This window comes from Sinohyriopsis cumingii, chromosome 15 (assembly GCF_028554795.1).
Source record: "Sinohyriopsis cumingii isolate HCF-2022 chromosome 15, ASM2855479v2, whole genome shotgun sequence".
NCBI classification, from domain to species: Eukaryota; Metazoa; Mollusca; class Bivalvia; order Unionida; family Unionidae; genus Sinohyriopsis; species Sinohyriopsis cumingii.
The window spans coordinates 52,721,302-52,742,511 of NC_142975.1; the positions used below are offsets into that span (position 1 = coordinate 52,721,302).

The following is a 21,210-nucleotide window of genomic DNA, read 5'->3' on the forward strand; positions in this document are numbered from 1 at the left end:
GTAACTGCCATTTTCGAAGATGAAATGAGCAACATATAAGTTTTTCTTTTATAGCATTTTTTCCCCGCAGTTATCTTCACTTTCAACAAATAAGGGTAAATTCTTTTGGCATTTTCTAGAAGAAGAAAATGGGATCCATATTTGCCCCCACATAATAAGCGAGTTCGCAAGCTTTTGAGTAAGTGGTTTATCTACATTTCTATTCACCTATCATCACCTGAAAACTATTTGAGATTAAGGTATGAAATTTGGTGTACTTGTAGATCTTCATTAGAAGGTGTGTTGTGTACTTTGTTGGATATCCAGTACTGAAGGTCAGCATCACTGCTGTGTTTCTGTCACTCTTCCCTTTCTGCTTAATAGTTTTCAAACCATTTGAGAATAAGGAATGGAACCCTGTAGACCTGTACGTCATTATTATCTCACATACTTTATTAGGGTTTCCATCTTCAAGATCAGTGTCACAGTTCAATATTTTATTTTTTTTTCTATTGCTTTCATGTTCATTGGTTTTATGTCAGATAAGGTTGGTTTTAGGGAATAATTTGTTTTGAAGCTCAAGCCTTTTGGGATTTTAGATCATGCAGTTCCCAGAGCTTGTGAACACCTCATAACATTATAGTTTCAGGTCCGCTTAATTTGGTATAATTTGCAAATAATCAGTTTTGAAGTTCTACCCTGTTCAGATTTAAGATCAGTTTTAAGACTGGGAAATTTTTTCTTTAATTTGGCAAATGTATGTAGAGAGCACTCAGTGGAATCTGACAGATATAGTGAGCAAATTTTTAATGAGTTGTAGACAGGGAAGTACTTTAAGTGATCTGTCAATCATGTGTTTGAGCTTGAACTTTCTTTTGGTGACAGATGATTAGTTGTGCATGTACTTGTTACCCATGTAATAATAATAATAATAATAATAATAATAATAATAACAATAATAAACTAATAATAATAATAATAACAACATTTTATTTTTATTATTATTATTATTATTATTATTATTATTATTATTATTATTGTTGTTGTTGTTGTTGTTGTTGTTATTGAAGGAGAGTGACACAAAGTTTACATCAACAGTCATGTAGGTGCATATTATGTTTTAATAAAATATTAATTTGTTGATTTAATACTATAGTTGGCTCGCTCCTGCAAAATAAGCAGTTATTTTGTTCTCCTCAAAATAGCCTTTTTAAGGTCCACACATTTAGTTTTCTGAAAAGGAAAATCCTCAGTATTGCCAATCATGACTAAATGCTAGATTTTTGTAGAATAGCCTGTTGACATATCTAAGCTAAACTGATCATTAACTGCCAAGTATAAATAAAGTATAAATAAAGATATTGCTTAAAGTCATTTGAAAACACAATTATTGGTGAGATGAAATAATAAATGCAGTTAAATCTTCCTTTTGTAATGTATTTTAGTATGTATTTCTATATTTTGTGTACTTGTAACTATTTTCAAGAGAGACTGAGAAAACATCTTATCTTGTCTACTTGATTCTAAATGAAAATGGTACTGATCTGATGCCCATCATGGCCACAACACTGGTCATCTTGAAACTCTTATTACAGCTACTTCTTTTGAATCAACACTAGGTTTCCACAGAATTATTTCTTATTGTCTTTAGTTTACCCTAAGTGAAAATGGTGCTGATATGATATCCAATATGGCCACTATGGCAGCCATCTTGAAAATACTGTGTTTTGCTGCTCTTCTTAATGGAATGTTAATCTGGTCATATTGACATTAGATTTTCTAGTTGGTCTTTAATGAAAATGATATAGATGTAGCAACTGATAGTCAAATCCAATATGGTCTTGTTAAAGCTGTTTATACTGAATAAGATTGTCATATCAACATGGAAATTTTACTAAAAGATGCCTTATGAATCAAGTTGGTCACAAGAAAATGGCTACCACAGAATCTGTTTTTAAATGTGTGTGTGTGTGTGTGTGATTTGGATTTTTTTCATAGCTTTCACAATTTGTCAGTCATATCGCTACGATGTCTGCAGCATGGCAATTTATAGTTATGTCTAGCACTGGGGCATCATGCCACAGACATGTAGCATCATGTCTCACCCAGTCACATTATCCTGACACCAGGCCGACCAGTCCAAATACTAACTTCTTAATGCTGAGCACCTACCAAGGCAGCTGTTAGTACCATTTTTTAATGTCTTTTTTATGACTAGTAACATGCAAACTTACATATCTGAGGCAGATACTCTAACCACAAGGCTACAGGAGTGGTTCCATTTTCAGGATTTTGATACTGAATGGATGTTCTTATCAGTATGGGATTTTTGTAATAGAAGACTTCTTAGATTGAAAATCATGCCAATCTGACACTGAATACATCTACCATAGCAGCTATTTTAAAAGTCCTTCTAGTGCTGAAGAATATCAGAGATGGTTTCAACACTTACCAGCAAATGGTAGGAATTGTCTTAACTTGATTTGGTGGAAATTTCTTGGGCCACTAGAGCATCATTCCCCTCAGGAGACTCTTGTTTCACCAGAATCTGTTCTTCATTATTGATCTGCATCACCAAAATCCTAGATGACAATTACTGATCACTACAAGACTTGTAAATATTACATAGGCACTAAATTGGGTCAAAGAAAGCACAAGCCACGTGTAATGATAACTTGGGGGTATGGAGGATAGTTTGGATTTATTTTTTTTAGTGTGCAGTTTTTTTTTCATTGTTACATCATAGCAGATGAAATTCAGTCTGATTTGCACTGCATTATGGCTCTTGGTTTGGCTTGTTAAAAAATGTTGACCTTCTTTACCATTGTTTGTCTTTTGTGTTTCTTGAGGGCAATTATGTAATGATCTTATGCTGAGTATTGATTGACAAGGAGTGGAATAAAGTGAATAATTGCCATCTTAAGGCATGTGTAATCAAAAATTAAATATGTGTTAATGAATGCCTTCAGGCCTGTATGACTTGTACTTAGTTGTGTTTAACTAATACTCACTCCCCCTCCTATTTGCATATGTACATAGATATTTCATAATTGCACACACGGTTAAAAAAAAGACATATAACTGTAATTATTTTTAGGAAATAAAAATACATGAATTCATACTGGGAACCCCCACTGAAAAGAAAGCAATACATAGCTAGTTAGATATGATCTTAATAAATAGAAAAATACTCCATCTAGGGATAATTGCTTTTAAATTGCAAGCATTATAGACTTTGATCCGCCACAACATAATGTGCCAGCAGATGGGCCGTGTTCTACTAATTAGCCCACATAAACTGCATAGACCCAGATCTGCTGGAACAGTATGCTGCATCAGATCTGGGTTGTGCTCAACTTGTGAGTGAGTATATATGGTTTATACATTATAAAAATATAAAGGCAGCAAAATGGAAGATAATGAATGGAGCTGGAAGGAAGCATATCCTTGTTAATATTGAAGAGTATACATAACTGGCTTTTAACTAAAGGGAAGCAATTTCCAGCAACATCAGACAGAGTTATGACCCTTCAATATAAAATATGGCAAAATGTTCTTGTTAATGTTATAGATTCTGATATTATTCATTTGATGTGGTGGTAAATTTTGACAATATCTTGGATGATTTTGATTAACAACAATTTCATAAACATCGGAGTAATCCCAACCCTCAGCCCCCAGAGGCCAAATTTTCTTGTCAGATTTCAGCATGACAAATCACTTTACTGTGTTTTTTTTTATTGCATATGAGGTAACAATATATGCACTATCATATTGCAAAGGTTTTTTGTGTCAAGATTTTAATCATAATTATTCAGTTGGACTTGCTGGGGAACTACTGTACTACTGCAGCATATATTGTTTACTATATTTGGTATTCTGAAAGAACACTGAAACCACTTGAACACTTTCTGGAATAATGGACCACTGTCAATCACTGTTAAAAGTGTTGAACCAGATCTTTTACTCAATTGGCAGGTAAAGAGCATTGCTTCAACTTGCTTGGGATGTAACTGCAAGGAGAAGGATGAAATTAATACAATTGTTTACAGAAAATTGTTGACACTTTGATAGCTTGAGCTGTTCTAGAGGGTCTACTATCTTGCCATGCACATCTGTGAAACTTTTAGCCTTGCTGGTCATAGACCAGAAGAGCTGATGGGATGGGAGGTTATTCAGCCATCCATTAGCCTGAGTTTATTTTTGCCACCTCTGGACTACACAGACAATTGCTATGAAACTTCCCATGGTTAAGTTGGTCCTAATGAAAATGGTACAGCTCAGATGTCAAATATGGCCATCACAGTGGCTATTTTGAAAATCTTTGTATCACTACTTTTATTGAATAAATGGTCACCATGGGGTTTCCACACCAAAAGGCTTCTTATGATGTCTGTTTGATCAGAGTAGTGCAGATTTGACCACTGTATCATCACTACAATGGCCAGCTTGCAGATCTTGTTAATGGTTGCTGATAATCCATTATGGGCACTGTGGTGGTTACTCTAAAATGGAAAGTAAGATTAACATGGGATTTTCACGAGATGACTTCTTTATAATGCCTTTTCATAAATAAAACTCTCCAGTCATATGTCCAGTATGACTTCTTATAATGCCTTGTCCTAAATAAAACTGTCCATATGTCCAGTATGACTTCTTATAATGCCTTGTCCTAAATAAAACTGTCCATTCATATGTCCAGTATGCCTTGTCTTAAATAAAACTGTCCAGTCATATGTCCAGCAGCCTTGTCTTAAATAAAACTGTCCAGTCATATGTCCAGTATGCCTTGTCTTAAATAAAACTGTCCAGTCATATGTCTAGTATGCCTTGTCTTAAATAAAACTGTCCAGTCATATGTCCAGTATGCCTTGTTTTAAATAAAACTGTCTAGTCATATGTCCAGTATGCCTTGTCTTAAATAAAACTGTCCAGTCATATGTCCAGTATGCCTTGTCTTAAATAAAACTGTCCAGTCATATGTCCAGTATGCCTTGTCCTAAATAAAACTGTCCAGTCATATGTCCAGTATGACAACCGTGATGACCATCTTGATAATCTTGTCATTGCTACATGGTTGTCACATTGGATGTCTTGAAAATAGTTGTCATTTCTCCCTGTGACTGACTGCATGGCGATATTGACAGATTGTTTTCACCAAGGACTGAAAATGATCTCAAATGAAAATGGTTTTGAATCTAACCTCCAATATACCTACTAGAGCAGCTAGTTTGAAAATCAGAGATGGTTTGTTTGGAAGAAATGGTGTTATAATCAGTTCCTGGTAAATCATTTGAAATAGTAGAGTATCATTCCCTACAATGGACGTAACTGTCTGTAAGCTGCAAAATCTCATCTCTGTCTGGTCAAATGTGCAATCCTTCTTACTGTTTCTTACTATTACAATATTTAATGGTTAGTTTGGTAGCTATGCATCTCAATACATATGGCAATATAGCATAATATGATTTCAGATGGCAGTAATCAATCTTTTTGACCTGGAGCTTGACTTAGTGCATGCCAAAATCTTGTGATCACATCCAACAATAAATGACCATATAACTATTCATGTATGCACTATGAAACTATGTTCACATTATGGTAATCATCTGAAGATGTGCATATCAATAAATCATTGTTCTGTTGGCATTCATTTGAAGATTTCTTCTGATGTGCATATCAGTAAATTATTGTTCTGTTAGTATTCATCTGAATATTTCTTCTGATGTGCATATCAATAAATCATTGTTCTGTTAGTATTCATTTGAAGACTTCTTGTGATGTGCATATCAATAAATCATTGTTCTGTTAGTATTCATTTGAAGACTTCTTGTGATGTCTAGTTGTTCCTAAATCAAAATGGTGCAGATCTGATGTCCAGTATAGCGGCTATGTTGAATAACTTGTTATTACTCTTTTTCTGAATAGAAAGTCAAACTGACATAGGGTTTCACCATATGACTACTTGTAGTGTCAAGTTGCTCTGTGGATTAATTGAATGAGTGCACCCAAGATCTTCCCTGCTCTTTCTGGCCTCATTAAAATGGGAAAGGAAGGAGGATCCCAAATTGTCACTTATGGGGACAAAAAGTAATCTCCAATTAATTTCTCCAGGATCCTGTCTTGTCTCCAACAGTGAGTGGAGACAGGATGGCAAATCCCTAGTGAGGTAGTATTCTTCTCCAAAAGGGTGATGAGAAAAAACAGTCCTTCTTTATCGTGAGAGTGAAGATAGGATGACAGACTCTCATATTTTTATGGACATAGATGAGTCCCCAAAAAACCCCATCACACCTGGTCCTTTTCGTCAGTTTGTTTTGAATTCTTCATCCAGCCCAGTGGATCTGATGCTGGAGGAGTAGGATATGTGGACTTGTGATAAGTTGATAAATGATTTAATTTAGCCAGATCTATGTCCCAAATGTGTCGAATCTTCAGAGGCTTGGATTCTCTCCAGACTGTCCAGGGCAGACATGCATTGATCTCTCACTCAGCAATGGTGAGATAGATGACTCAGAAAGAGAAAGTTTCAGAATGAAGCTTCCCTCCACATCCACAACCTACAAATGCTGGTTGTTCTTCTACCACTTGATGGTGTATCAACTGCAAAAGGCATTTGCCACATCATAGTTGTTACAGTAAACATGTAGCATACCTTCAATACCACGAGGGTACTCATACCCTTCTCTCTACATAAATATTTTGTAACCACCTATGGTACCAGATAGCTTCATTTCAAAGCGAAATCAAATTTACAACTATGCATTGTCATTTTCAGAATAATCCCTTGTGCACTTCCAAATCATAGCTCATCCTGACAGTTCTCCAGATATTGTATTTCAAAGATGTAATTCTGTTGGTTGAAGATCCTTGGGAATTTGCACTGAGGAGGAATCTGGCCATCAAAGCACAGAGAGTGCCCCATGCACAGCACTCCACAAATCTTCTGTCACAGAATTAGGCAAAGAAATAACTTGGTTTTGCCTTAGAACTATTTGACTATTTCTTGTTGTACATGCGTACAATGTTATCTAGGGTGAATACATGTTTTTCCAGGTAAGCGACTGTATTAACATGTACCTCACCAGAAATTACTTGTGACGAAATAACATTAATAACATGATATGCACGGGTATTTTACCCCGACTTTTGCTCACTCTCCTATGGATTTAAGTAAGATCAATTTCTAAAACCAACACTAGTCATTTTGGATCACGTCAAGGAGTGTATGCTCTCCATTGTTCTCCAGCCATAGGGGTAAGTGTTAAATTTACATTTCATTTGACATGCGAAGCTTATTCGGTTTCGTAATGTCTTATTGCGTGATAATGCATTTATTACAACGCAGATTTGAACTTTGAATTACAAGTCACTATTAGAGGTTAAAGTATTATCATATATCTAGAGAATATACAGAAACTATTATCATGACCAGTTTGGTTTTATTGTAGCTGATTGTGACTGTCACTGTGATTGTGACTGTGAATATGACTAGAGCTGTCTGAAGCTGTCTAAAGTTGTTTAGAGCTGTCTGGAGTTTCCAGAGTATTTAAGGCTGCATGCTGTCGATACGTATGTATGTATGTACGTATGTCTGTGCTATGGACATAGACGTAGCAAATTAAAAAGGGTGCTGTATGCTGTCTGTACGTGTGTATACGTATGACTGTACATGTGGTGGATCCATAAAGGGTGCGAGCGGCCGATAATAGTGTGGGCCAACCCAAGGAATCATGCGACTGTACAAGGGGTCTAGAAGTATATGTTTGGTTCAATTGTTGTTCCAATTGCATTTTTATGTTCATAAGATTATTTTGAATCTTCGTTGTGTTCATGAGATTAATTTGAATCTTAGTTGTGTTCATAAGATTATTTTGAATCTTAGTTGTGTTCATAAGATTATTTTGAATCTTAATAGGAGTTCATATTCGAGATTATGTGAATCTCTCTTGTAGTGTAAAATCTGTTTGAAGCATATCTGCAGTCCATGAGGTTTCTTGGACCTGTACTTCATATTGATTTAATATTTTTGGTTTATTTTCAATGTGTGAATGTTGTGTAGAGTGATTTGAGTCAGTCGTATGTTGAGAGCGTGAGAGAATCATTATATTTTTACATCATATATTTTTTTTTCTTTATTAATTCATTTCATAAATTTCCATCTTTCTCACATTGTGTTTGTTTTATTCATTTAGTCCAAAAACCCACTCGGTTTCTATTCTACAACATCTTCCACCTTTATTACTAACTTGTATTAAATGATCAATCTGCCAGGACCAGCTTTTGAGCAAGGTTGGAAAATGCATTGATTAGGCTTGAAGGCAATTCACCTGCAAGGTTTGCTATGTGAGGTGTAGAATTTTCTGTAATTGTTCCCGTTAACTGTAGTTGCAGGTTCTCTTTTTCACATTGGAGGAAATGATTGCTTTGTTTCCACCATAAAGGACTAAAGAGCATCCCTCTAGCACAATGTAAAGTTCTCTAAGGAGTGGACCTACATATTTGAGACTAAAAAGGTAGTCAGAGTTATAGAGGTCAGTCTCGCACTCTCTAATATTGAGCTGGAATTAGCTTCCTTTGAGAATCTTGACATTAAAACAGTCTCTCCTTAGCATCAGCATTTAGGAGTGAACTTAATGCATTATCATTGGAAAGGAGTTTTTACGTTTTAGTGGGAAATATGATTCAGTCTCTCTTTGCCGACCATGATTTATGGCCAGGAATGTGCTAGGTTCAGTAGCTTCTGTTTTAGTTGAAATCACTAGCCTTTGCTGGAGATGATCAAGATAAAATCCTTTGCTTAGTTTTACAGTTTGATCTAGGTATATCAGGAGGAGGAAGAAAGGGTCATAATCATCATTTTCTTCCACTAATAAGTACTTTGACATTTTGGTAACTACTATTGTAAGGTGGATTGTTTAACTACTACAAGAGAGCCATCTCACTTAATTAAAAATTAATTTTACCTGATAAAAAATGTATTTTAAGATGTAAATATGCATTTATAATTTTAATATTTCTATTTCATTGGTTAAATTTGTTTTAAAGATATCTCTGAATCCTTTTTGTTGAATTGGTTTTAAAAGGGATTTTTCAAATCTGAAATACCAGTAGTACCCATTATTCCCATTGAACTTTGCTACTGCAGCTCTCATTTCAATGAGAAAGTGAAAGAAAATTTGATGCTTGTTAAGTGACAATTAACAGTCGGCCTCTACATGTATAAATGATTTTAGTTTTTGGTAGCAGTGGCTTTACTAAGAGGCGTGCTTCAGGATTAATTTCTTGAGCATTCCTAAATGAAATTGGTGTATTAAAATAGTTTCCTTGTTTGAATATCCTTTGATTAGTATGAATTGTACATGACGACTTCACAAAATGCACACAGTGTCTTCAAATGTGCAATTACACCCACTTATGCCAGCATTTGAAAATTGTCATGCCATTTTTCATCCAGTTACAAATTTTCTATCTTTGCAATTATTCACGACAAGAATTCTTGTGTTTTCTTTAAGGAGGGCGAATAGGAAAATTGATTTTACATGGAAACTGTGCCACTAATAGTGTAGGAATGATGACTGTCATTTTAGTGCACCTTAGATTAATTGGCTGGTAATAGCTATCATTAACAAGGACACAAGTTACACAAGCTCACTTCTTCAGGAAATGTGAGTTGCGTAGGATGAACCCTCATTATAACATGGTTCATAGGAAGTCATGAAATTGCAGTGTTACAAGGAAGGCCGTATTATATTTGAGTTATGCTGCAATCAAAACTGCACTATAGAGGGGTTTTACAACCCAGAATATGGAAATGTCGTCGTTTATGAGTGAAACCCAGAACAAAACATCAAGTAAAATTAACTCTCTTGCAGTTATAGAAATTAAATTTTACTAATTTACTGGAATCCAAGACCATACCTATATTGCATTACATGATGGATAGTGTTATCCTGAGTTACCTTACATTATGTACTACTACTATAGTGATCACCTCTATATTGCAGCTACATTTAAATGGATTATATCTGAAGTCTGTTACTAAATATTTATATGTGACATACCATTTTACAATATGTCTTAGCAAGAATAGGAGTTTAATAAAACAGTGATGCTTCTAGGCAGATCAATCTTCCTCCCCCTTTCCATTTCCCAGACTGTTCTGTGTTAAACAGGAATTTGGCAAATTGGTACTCCTGCAAATAATGCAATGTGTCATTCTTAGCATCGTTTTGATTATAAGTTTTGTGAACATGTAATGCCACTAAAAATAATTCTAAGACTCTAAATTATTTTATTTGTCACTGAATTTGTCAAGTAGATGGCATGCTAGCTAATGTCAAGATGCAAAGATTGTTTAGGAAACTGTGTGTGTTACTTGTTGTAATGAGCTGCCAAGACCATAGTTTGTATAAAGTGGTCTTTGACAAAAAGGAGCCTTGTGATACAGCTGTCACTTTTTGAACTTGGAAATGATGTTCAAGGAACCCATTAAACACCATATATACTTGTTTACAAGTCAAGCCCAACTGCAATCTGCACAGTAAAACAAATGATGTAGACCCTGATCTGCATGTAGCATAATGTGAATTTAGATCAGGATCTATGTTGTTTGTTGTTGGACTTGTAAGCAAATATATATGTTATGTCAAATTTTATTCTGTCATTGCTAATTGGTAAATTATTTAAATGTGCCTTATTCCTTGGCTTATGAGAATTGATCATATGATGTGATTTTGGTTAATTAAATAAGATTGTTCAAAGTTTTATAGTATTTTTAAAGGACCTGGTTTAGATACCAGTATAAGATTCCCTCACTTACAATGCAGGTTGAGTTTATGGCTTCCTTGAACATTGTTATACAGAGTGAGCGCTGTGTCAATCAGGAAATATGCCAATGGCAAAAATCGGGAAATATCTGGAAAAATCCCCACAAATATTTTCAAGACATAAAGTAAGGACAAAGAATATATATATATTAGTGTAAGTAATTGTTAGCGCCCTTAAGAAGTTGGAGGACCCCTATGGTAATCCTATCCATCCAGCTGTTTGTCCAGCAATTTGGTTTCTGCGATAGAACTTGACTGGAAGTTTTAGATTTTTGACCCAATTTGTTATGGTCACTGATTTCTTCCTGACTTTGGTTATTGCTATTATGATTATTCCTAACAATCTGCATAGACCGAGATCTGCTAGCATAGTATTTGATGGCAGATCTGGTTGATGCTGCTTACATCTGGACTTGTCCTATAAGCATGTACTTATGGTATGTAATGTTATATTCATGGGGCCTTACAATCTTTCTGTTTCCAGTATTACATGTCCACATGGTGAAACAAACTTGGCATGTGGATATATCTGAACAATGAGATGACTAAGTTCACTGGTGGTTTATCTTTGCTACCACTGTCAAGGTCAAAGGCCAATTTGCAAAGAATGCACATGCAGTTATCTTGTGAAGGTGGGAACTAAAATTATAACAAAATATTCATGTTAATAAGTAGGAGTTTCTTGAGAATATCAGGGATGGTTTCAATACTCTGGAGTTAAAAAGATTTAAAGGACATAGGAGACAAACACGTCATCAGTCCTAAAAATTCATTTGATTTAGTCGAATGTAAGTCTTTTCGAGGAACATGTTTTAATTAGTTTAAAGCTGGCAATATTTTTTTTTCTCCAAATTGTGGTCAACCAAGATTTCAAGCAAATTCCATATGCAGCTTTTTTTTTTTTTACCTCTTGCATGAATCAAATGCTTGCATTATATCGTTATTTTGAAGAGTTAAGGCCCATTTCTGGGGGATACAGTCCCTTTTATTTTTATACTGTTCCCCTGTTTGAGACCCTGTTCATCAAACTGTAGCTAAGTGAGGTTCTTTGCAATGCACACATTGTAAATATCTTTAAAAAAAAATTTTATTTAAATGCCATCATGAATTTTATTCTCTGCTGTATCTTAAATTTTTATTGGTTTTAAATCGCTCTAATTAAAGTGCATGTTTTTGCTAGTTTTAAAGGTGCTTGCTAGAATTCTTTGTGTGATACAATATGGGAGGTGATACCAGTTATGATGCCATTTGAATGAGAGGCTGGTTTAATATTTAATGAATTGATCTGTGTAATCATACTCAAATGATATTGTGTAGGGAAAAAATGTTGTCTTTAATTCCAAGGCAGCTTAAGCTGAAATGATGTTTTATTTTGCATTGCATGTATTTTGTAGCTTACATATTAAAGATGCATCCTTAGGGCTCATAGTAGTATAAAGCCTTGGAAAAGCCATGAATTTTAAAGGGGCAGGGGTCTTGTAAAGTCCTTAAACAGGTAGATTTTTTAAAAGTCCTTGAATTTGTTGAAAACCTCCCCAAAATCTTATATCTGATGGAGTATGAAAATTAAAAGAATAAAATACAGTACATGTATATCACAATTTAAATTCAGATTTTAAAAACAATGTATTTCTCAGCAATAATAAATAAGTAAAATAGGATAAAATTGGATGGATGAAATTATGCTAGTTACCAGACAGATTGCATTCATTTGCTGCATTGCATTGTGGGTTTTTTCTTTTGTTTCTATACCTGTTTTAGTAGTGAGAGACAAAGTAGGATATGGAAAGAGTTACATTTCTACTGGTTTAAATAGTCTTGAAAAAATACTGGAATACTATTAGAAAAATACTGGAAGTCCTTTATAAATTCCTTCAGTAATCCTTAGAAGTCAACAAACACTCAGGGTCTGTACAAACCATTTATCAGAATCATCCTATATGAATTCAAAAACTTGCCAACATTTATGGAAGATTGTATAGGTATGACTGGTACAACAACCTTTCAGTCTCAGATCCCTTAAATACATGTACATCATTTCATTGAAAGGGTTAGCTTATTGTTGTACATTTTAAACACGCTGTATTCATGTGTGACATTGGTGTTGGATCATTAGCAATGGGTATCAGCATGGAGGTTACATATCTGTCATAGATTTCTTTTGTTGGGATCTTAATGTACATATATACTTATTACATTGTGTGTTTCAATGCAAATTTGTTCGGGTAGTTTTGGTTCATAATATGTTTTGAATCGATAGACAAATTGTCTGATAGTTAGCTTCCTTTGGGTTGACTCTGTAGCATTTTTTAATTATTTTCTCATCAGAAAATAAAGAAATGGAAAATAAAGTTAAAAGATCCTATGGTAATATTGCATATCTAACTTGCCTCTGCAATAAATTTGCATTAAATGTAAACTGAACTTTTGATGAATGTACTATTTTGGAACTGACTGCATGTTTACCCTTCTTGAATTTGGCACTTGGTGACATGTTATCGTACTCTCTTACTTTGTTAAATTTTAATGATTTTCGACTTGGTCATGAAAATCACTGTAATAAAATCTCACAGAAATCTTTCAATATTCAGTATTCAAAACCTGGATATGACCAACTTTGAGCAGTTCAGACACAAGCTCAACTTAAAGCAGAAATATTGTTTGATGCGTTTCTCATTCAGCACTTAACGATGATAATGATACAATAATTTGTATTACAACATCTCTAAACATGACATTAAAAGACAAAAAAATATTATCTAGTCCTAAAAAAGAAAAGTGTCTCTAAATCTCTACTCTCTTTGTGAATGGAGTTATATCTCTTAAGACAAATCTTCAACCTACATTATTTATTATTTATGACAACAACTTTCTACAACATGACAACATTTCAAACCACTCTGGTGGCCTAGTGGTTAGAGCGTCTGCCTTGGATGTGGGAAGTCGTGGGTTCAATCCCTGGCTGAGTCATATACCTAAGACTTACAAAAATGGTACTAACAGCTGCATTGCTTGGCACTCTGCATTAAGAGGTCAGTGTAATAGGACTGGTCAGCCTGGATCATATTAATTGAATTCTGGAGGCTGTTTGAGTAAAAACAGCATTCTCTGCTCACCTTTACTGATCCCTTTTGGGAACATTGAGTGCTGTTGCCAACTTGGTTCTATAGGGACATCTCAGTATGAGAACTCTACAGTTTTTCTTTCTCTCAACATGGAAACCTCTATCAGCTCTGATTCATTTAGATTCTCTTCATCATTTGCACTGATGGATAATAATAATAATAATAATAATAATAATAAAGACTTTATTTAGAGAAGGTAACTCAATTAGTTACAGAACTAATCTACCTTGAGGCCTTCTATCTGTTATGTACAATATATAAAGTATATACAACATGATGTGAAGAATCTCGCTTGACACTAAATAATTAAGTAATTTTAAAATTCAAAGTATCAAGCCTGGAACACATTCACAGGCATCAGTGAAAACATAAACATTTATAAAACATAAAATATAATCCTGCATTGAAAAATTCAGCTATGAAAATGATGTAAAATTACAGAAAAGCAGGCGGTATTTTTTGTACTAGAACTGTTCAATTTTCTAAAGATTTCATCCATTTAAGACATTGATTGTGAAAAGATGATGATGAATCAGGACAGATTCCTGATTAGGATCCCTATACATAAATCTGACTCCATCTCCTCAATGTTCACCCATGTATCAGGGTCTGGTGAGGGTGCCAGTTAGTGCCACAGGGCCAAATTCTCAAGGGTCATTGGACTCTGGATGAATTATCACTCCACATTAAAAGTTTTAAAAGGAAAGCTGAGTTTCTTCCTTTGCAGTTGTCCATCAGTGGAAACCGTAACAAACTGATATGTTATTCTGTTGATGGATGACTTGTAACACGCCCATCATAGCATGTGGCCAATAACATGTCCCTTCTCTTTGTGTGTAAGTTTGGAGTCTCCTTTGCTGGGTGCTTCAGAATGGATTACCCTAGAAGCCAGCGATATTCATCGTAAAAGAGTATTTTGGAGGACAGTCTGTCAAAGAAAGAGTCAGTCTGTAACATCGTACCATGCCACCTCAGAGAACATTACCCTCCAAGTTCACCATAAATAGGGAATAAAAAGGAGGGTCAGTTGTCATGGTTATGGTTCTTTTGAGAAGGAGAAATATCCATATTTACTGTAAGTTTATTTTATTCTTTATTCTTAATTCTTGTTAAAATATTACATGCAATCATCTGCACAAAAACAAAATTGCTTATCCTGTACATTTGTAAGGCAAGGTATGATACCATTAACTGAATAAAATGTATGTGCAGCCAAGAAGTCAAATCCTAAGTCACCCATGACATAAATATGAATGGCTCACCTTGGTCAACAAAATGAGTAACAGATGCACTAAGTGAACAGATGATGAGATCTAAGACTGTCACATGTTTGGCCATATATTCTGGTTTTATTAGTAATAACCTATAACCTATTTAATGCAATAAAGAATACAGACACTTTTAATAACTTGTGATAGAATCAACTCATCTGATAAAACAAAAATCTTTTTAAGAGGAACAATAAAAAGAGATTTCATTCATCCCCGGCAGTCATTGCATATTGAAACTGTAAGGGATGATTTACTTGGCACTTCCTGTCATGCTACAGTGAAAGCAAGATGAGATAATCTCTCATTATGACATTACTGTGACGGGTTTTCACAATAGATAAACAATATGAATATTTTGAACTTACTGAATAACGTGTGTTCTTTAAAGACTGAATGGTTGGTGTTTGGAAGACTATCTGACTGCCATGATGCTTTGACTTTCAAGTCTTCTACAATCTGTTATATACAACTGCCAGGACCTTTCAAATCTAATGAAACTGGTAAACACTCAGCTTTTTCCCACATTTTTTTCTACATCCCTGTTGAACTCTCATCACAATGCCAGTGGACATCACACAGCAATCATTGTTAGGAGTCTCAGGATTTAATAAAGGTCTTTAGAGTTTGTTTTGGGGTTTACAGTATGGTTTTGTTTAGTGACATGTTTAGCCTTTAGAAAACATCAGTTGTGTTTAGAATAGTAATTACTCATGCCAGTGCATTTATATAGTAAAATTGATCTGTGCATGACAGTTTTTATCATACTTGACCGCTGGTCAGTCACAGGGCCCTGGGGTAAGAAACACCCAGGCTTCTCCTAGCTTTTGTTCAGACAAAATTTTCTTTTATAAATTAAAAAGTGTTGTTTGGCATGGACCCTGGCGATATATCCATGGTTGCCCCCCTTGTTGTCAGCCCTAGTCAGTCAGAGACTGCTCAGACAGGGCGTAGTCAGGGACTGCTCAAACAGGGCTTGACTAGACTGGTTTGACTAGACTTGTCTCCATGATGGAGTAGGGATGGGATACTAGAGAGTCTGGGCAATATTGAACAAGATTTGCTCACAGTTCCTCTCTTTAAACTAGAAACTCATTTTCATTGAAGGTGCTGCCATATGGGACAGATGTAGGAGATGCAGGGTATATTTACCTGAGTAAGTTGCTAACTCCATTCATTCCACACAAAGAGGTTTGACTTGTTGAAGAATTATACACTTGTTACATTGGCATGGATTTCTCTTCTTAAAATGATTCAATATGCAAGTGCTCCTATCTTTATTTTGAAACTTGGATTTACTTGTGTTGTTGCCAAAATTGTATCTAAATCTTATAATTTAACATATTTTATTAATTTGCAAATGAAAATACATCAACATTCTTACCTAATTGCTCTTTTCAAAAGAAAAATAATTGCTAGTGTTTTTTTTCTTTGCGAATCTTGGAATTTAGAAGATTAAAATTATTTACTGTTGTTCATAAATTTTATTTGAAGGTAAACTCTTTATCACATGACAAAATTTGCTGATTTTATTCAATGAAATTAAAAATGTTGTCACACAATGACCTTCAGATACATGTTGATGTCTTATACAGCTGGTATTTTTTTTATAAATCCTTGACATAGTACCAAGGTCATAGAGTTATTATGTGTGTAATATGACAATGTAGAATTTTATTACTCCAAAACATTTTGTAGCTGTGTCATGTAAAAGAACAAAGTTTTGGTAATGAAAGATGTCCTTTTATTTTCCTGTATCATAATGTAGTCAAAACAAGAGGAACATTTCTCAAACAGTTTGACCAAATTGTGTGTCAGACAGCATACAGAGAAAGTTGTTAAACATGCAGTACATTTCCTGTACTGTCAGTCCTAAAAAGAACCCAAAAAATCAATTATTACTTCAAGATCAGAATCCTGTTGTATGGAAATTACCCCAAATTGGTACTCCTACAGTGATGAATTTATCTGCCCTTGGGTGTCAAAAGAATGATTGACCAAAAGTCAGTTTTTTTGACTGGAAAATTTTAACTTTTCTTTTATGTGAGCTTGCTTGAAGCAGAAGTATCATGGGAGCAAGATTTTTGTAGAAAAAAAGTCCAAGTTAATATGGGTATGTTAAACTATTGCAGATGTACATCCTAGCTTGTGCAGTTTTCAAGAGATTTTATTATCAAGCTCAGAAGAAAATGATGCACTTTTGTCCCTCAAGGATGTGACATGCAAGTAAAGCTGAATTGCAAGAAAATTACAACATGATAAACCCACAGATGACAGACATTTGACACAAATGAAGTACTAAAACAATTGTGCCTAGTAAAGTTGGAGTGATCCCTGTATTTCAAAATCAAAGGACACATTTTCATCATGAGCACTAGAAACAAACTTAAGTTTCAGAGCCAAAATTACACTAAAATGGCTGAATCAAACCTGTCAATATATTTGCACTCTTGATTCCTCTCGAATGCAGTTCAAATGTTAGCAAACAATTTTTAATCAATTGCACCTGAATATAACTTCATTTTGTTTTATACTAAAAAACAAATGGTATGCAGTAGTCACATGATTCTAGAACAGGACATCAGGATAGAAAAGAAAGAAACAAAACTAAAGAGAAAAAACAAACTGTTTGATTTGAATTTCCATCTTCTTTAATATATGATAGACCACAGATTCAAAGTAAATGTCAGTCTGACTTATGAAAAATGGTTTATGTACAAAAATGCATGAGTTATGCAGCCAAAATTTTGGCTTGAATTTGGGGTAAGAATGAATTTCAATTTTGGGCTCAACAGATCAAATATCAAAGTCACTGTAAAAGAATAAAAATGGTTTCCACACAATAACATTTAAACATATATGTGGACCAAACATTGTGGTTGGCTTGCACTTGGTGTAAGAAAGAAGTCTATTGATTTTGGCATCAGAAAGTAAATGGTAACAGTCACTTTAAAGGAAGAAAATGGTTTCAGTAATAACATTTCAGTTATCTACACAGAGTACCAGTAAAAACATGTTATGGTATAATGTGCTGTTATGCTACTCTTGTTATCATTTTGATTTCACAATTGTCTTGATCCCATAGTCAGTGGACATGAGACTAAGCAGTATTGTTCCTGTATAAACATTTATATGATGTTCCCTGTCAAAAGAATATCACACATTTTAACATTTCCTTTGTTCTCATCCATTTCTCTAAAATAAAATTGCTAGTATTTTAACCACACAAAAAACTGAATTCATTGATATTGTTGCATTATAAGCATATTAATGTTGTTTCGGGTTGAATGCTATTTCTTAGTGAAAGATTGGCTGTACATGGTAGCCATTGAAATATAGGCTGTACATGGTAGCCATTGAAAGATAGGCTGTACATGGTAGACATTGAAAGATAGGCTGCACATGATAGCCAGTAAAATATAGGCTGTACATGGTAGCCGGTGAAATATAGGCTGTACATGGTAGACATTGAAAGATAGGCTGTATGTGGTAGCCATTGAAAGATAGGCTGTACATGGTAGCCAGTGGAATATAGGCTGTATTTGGTAGTCAGTGAAAGGTAGCCTGTACATGGTAGCCAGTGACAGATAGGATGTACATGGAAGCCAGTATAACTGGTGGAAGAGAACCCGGGAAGACCCTGGTAAGATCCATGAACCCTCTGCAAGCTACTGGCAAGCTTTCTCACATCTCATATACGGTACTCACACAAGCCAAGTTCAACACTTGACCCCATGTGGACAGAGTTGAATAGTGTATTCATATGTTATCTATGTACAGGTTAGTATCTACAGGAGCCAGCTTTCTCTTATTCTTGAGAGGAACAGGTTTGCATCACATTTTGCAATTTTATCTAAATTTAATTTGGAGTTCTGTTTCTAGTGTTTGTTTTGACTATGCCCTCCTCCACTAGGCCACAAGATTTTGTCAAACTTCCTGCAAATTCTGTGACCTTTTCATGGAATTATTTTTGAAGAATCTGCTGAAAAAGGTTTGCTGCTATAGAGGATTTTGAACAATTCAAAACCATATTTTATCACAAGCCTCATCCATGTCCAACTATTTTAGAAAAATTAGCAAATGTAATTTGCAACAGTTTTACCTAGTGATGAGAGTAGACTACTTTTATCAGACTGCATTTGAGTCTGACCAGGCTTATAGCAAAAGAAATGGATACTGTAAAATATATTATGATAGGTGATTAACAAAATGACCATGTTTACTCTCAAATATCTCAGTATAGCTTGGAATAGAGAAATTGTACTGAGGTTTTACATAACATTGAGAAGTTAAACTAGATACATGGAATATGATCCATATTTCACCAATAAAAATTCTGTGACAGAGTAATTGAGTGCCATTTAAAATTAGTGTACATCGGCACATCAAGGGCTATTTTGTGGATAGGTGGTGGGAGTTGAATGCTTTAATTGCCTGGAGATACACCATCGCCGAACATAAACTCTGGTATTACTGCTGGCTTCGAACCCAATACTCACTGAATGTGATCTGGCATGCTAACCACTAAGGTTGTGCATTTCTTGAATATAATTTAAATTGCAAAAGTCCAAATATGAGTGTTATTTATAATTTTACAGATATTTGCAAAATAAATGAATGGAAAGTACAAGAAAATAACTATTTTTGCTTGATGTTTGAATTTGCTGTTTTATCACCTAGATTTTGCTCAGTGTTATATGGTCATTATGGTACTGATGTGTTGTTAAAACGTGTACATGCAAACACACATTGAAAGCATTGTTAGTTTTTACTTGGTCTGTTTGCCATATTGATTACTAATTTTTGTGTGGTAATAGTTTCATGGAAAGACGAGAGTGGTACCATTCCATCAATTTAAAGGTTTCATGTAATGACAAGAATGGTACCATTCCATCAATTTAAAGGTCAAATGAACAGTTCTTTTGAGGAAATTTTTTATCGTTATCCAATCTACAATTTCGAGAACTGCTTTGAGCATACAATAATATTTCAGCCAACTGAGTGTGTGGATTTGTCTGATTTAACTTGATAATGAGCTTAATGGTTAAAAATGCCCCCATGAATATGACAGCCTATTTGCTATCCGCTTTGCTGGTGAGGTGGAGTTTTAAAATTAACTGCAGGTTAACACAGTGTATTAAGGTTAAAGTTAAATTCAGGCCATGGGAATCAGAATGCAAGAGAGAGAGAGAGAGAGAGAGAGAGAGACCTTTAGTTAAAAAAATCTCTCTATGCAACAAGTTCTTGAAATATAGAAAAATATGGTATTTTCCATATGTCTTCCAATGGAAAATAATAATCAGTTTTTTTCTCTGTTTAAAAGTTTACATTCATTTACCAAAAACATATGAACAACCAATTGCATATGCAATCTCTTTCTTGCCTTATAACTGCAGATCGAGCTACATCTGTGTCTGAAAGCATGCCTTTTTTTTGCTACATATGGAATAATAATTGTCAATGTTCTATCCATCTTAAATTCATCAGAGTGCATATATTTCACAGAATGACTTTTTCAGAAATCATTTGCTACAGGTTTTTTCTGAACTTTCAGGTTTTTTAAATCTTTTGTATGCAGTCCCACCTCATTACTACTGTCATGTACGATTGTATGAGGGAACCACATTGCTCTTGTCATGTATAATTGTATGAGGCAACCACATTGCTTTTGTCATGTACAATTGTATGAGGGAACCACATTGCTCTTGTCATGTATGATTGTATGAGGGAACCACATTGCTCTTGTCATGTATGATTGTTTGATGGAACCACATTCCTCTTGTCATGTATGATTGTATTAGGGAACCACATTTTATCATGTATGATTGTATGAGGGAACCACATTGGTCTTGTCATGTATGATTGTATGAAGGAACCTCATTACTCTTGTCATGTACGATTGTATGAGGGAACCACATTGGTCTTGTCATGTACGATTGTATGAGGTAACCACATTGCTCTTGTCATGTATGATTGTATGAGGGAACCACATTGCTCTTGTCATGTATG

General features: G+C 34.6%; 1 protein-coding gene across 3 annotated transcripts in view; it reads left to right on the forward strand.

Moving 5' to 3' along the window:
• Positions 1 to 21,210, forward strand: part of LOC149781801 (uncharacterized) — a 440,127-nt gene that overhangs the window by 146,974 nt on the left and 271,943 nt on the right. The gene's annotated exons all lie outside the window — the stretch shown is intronic.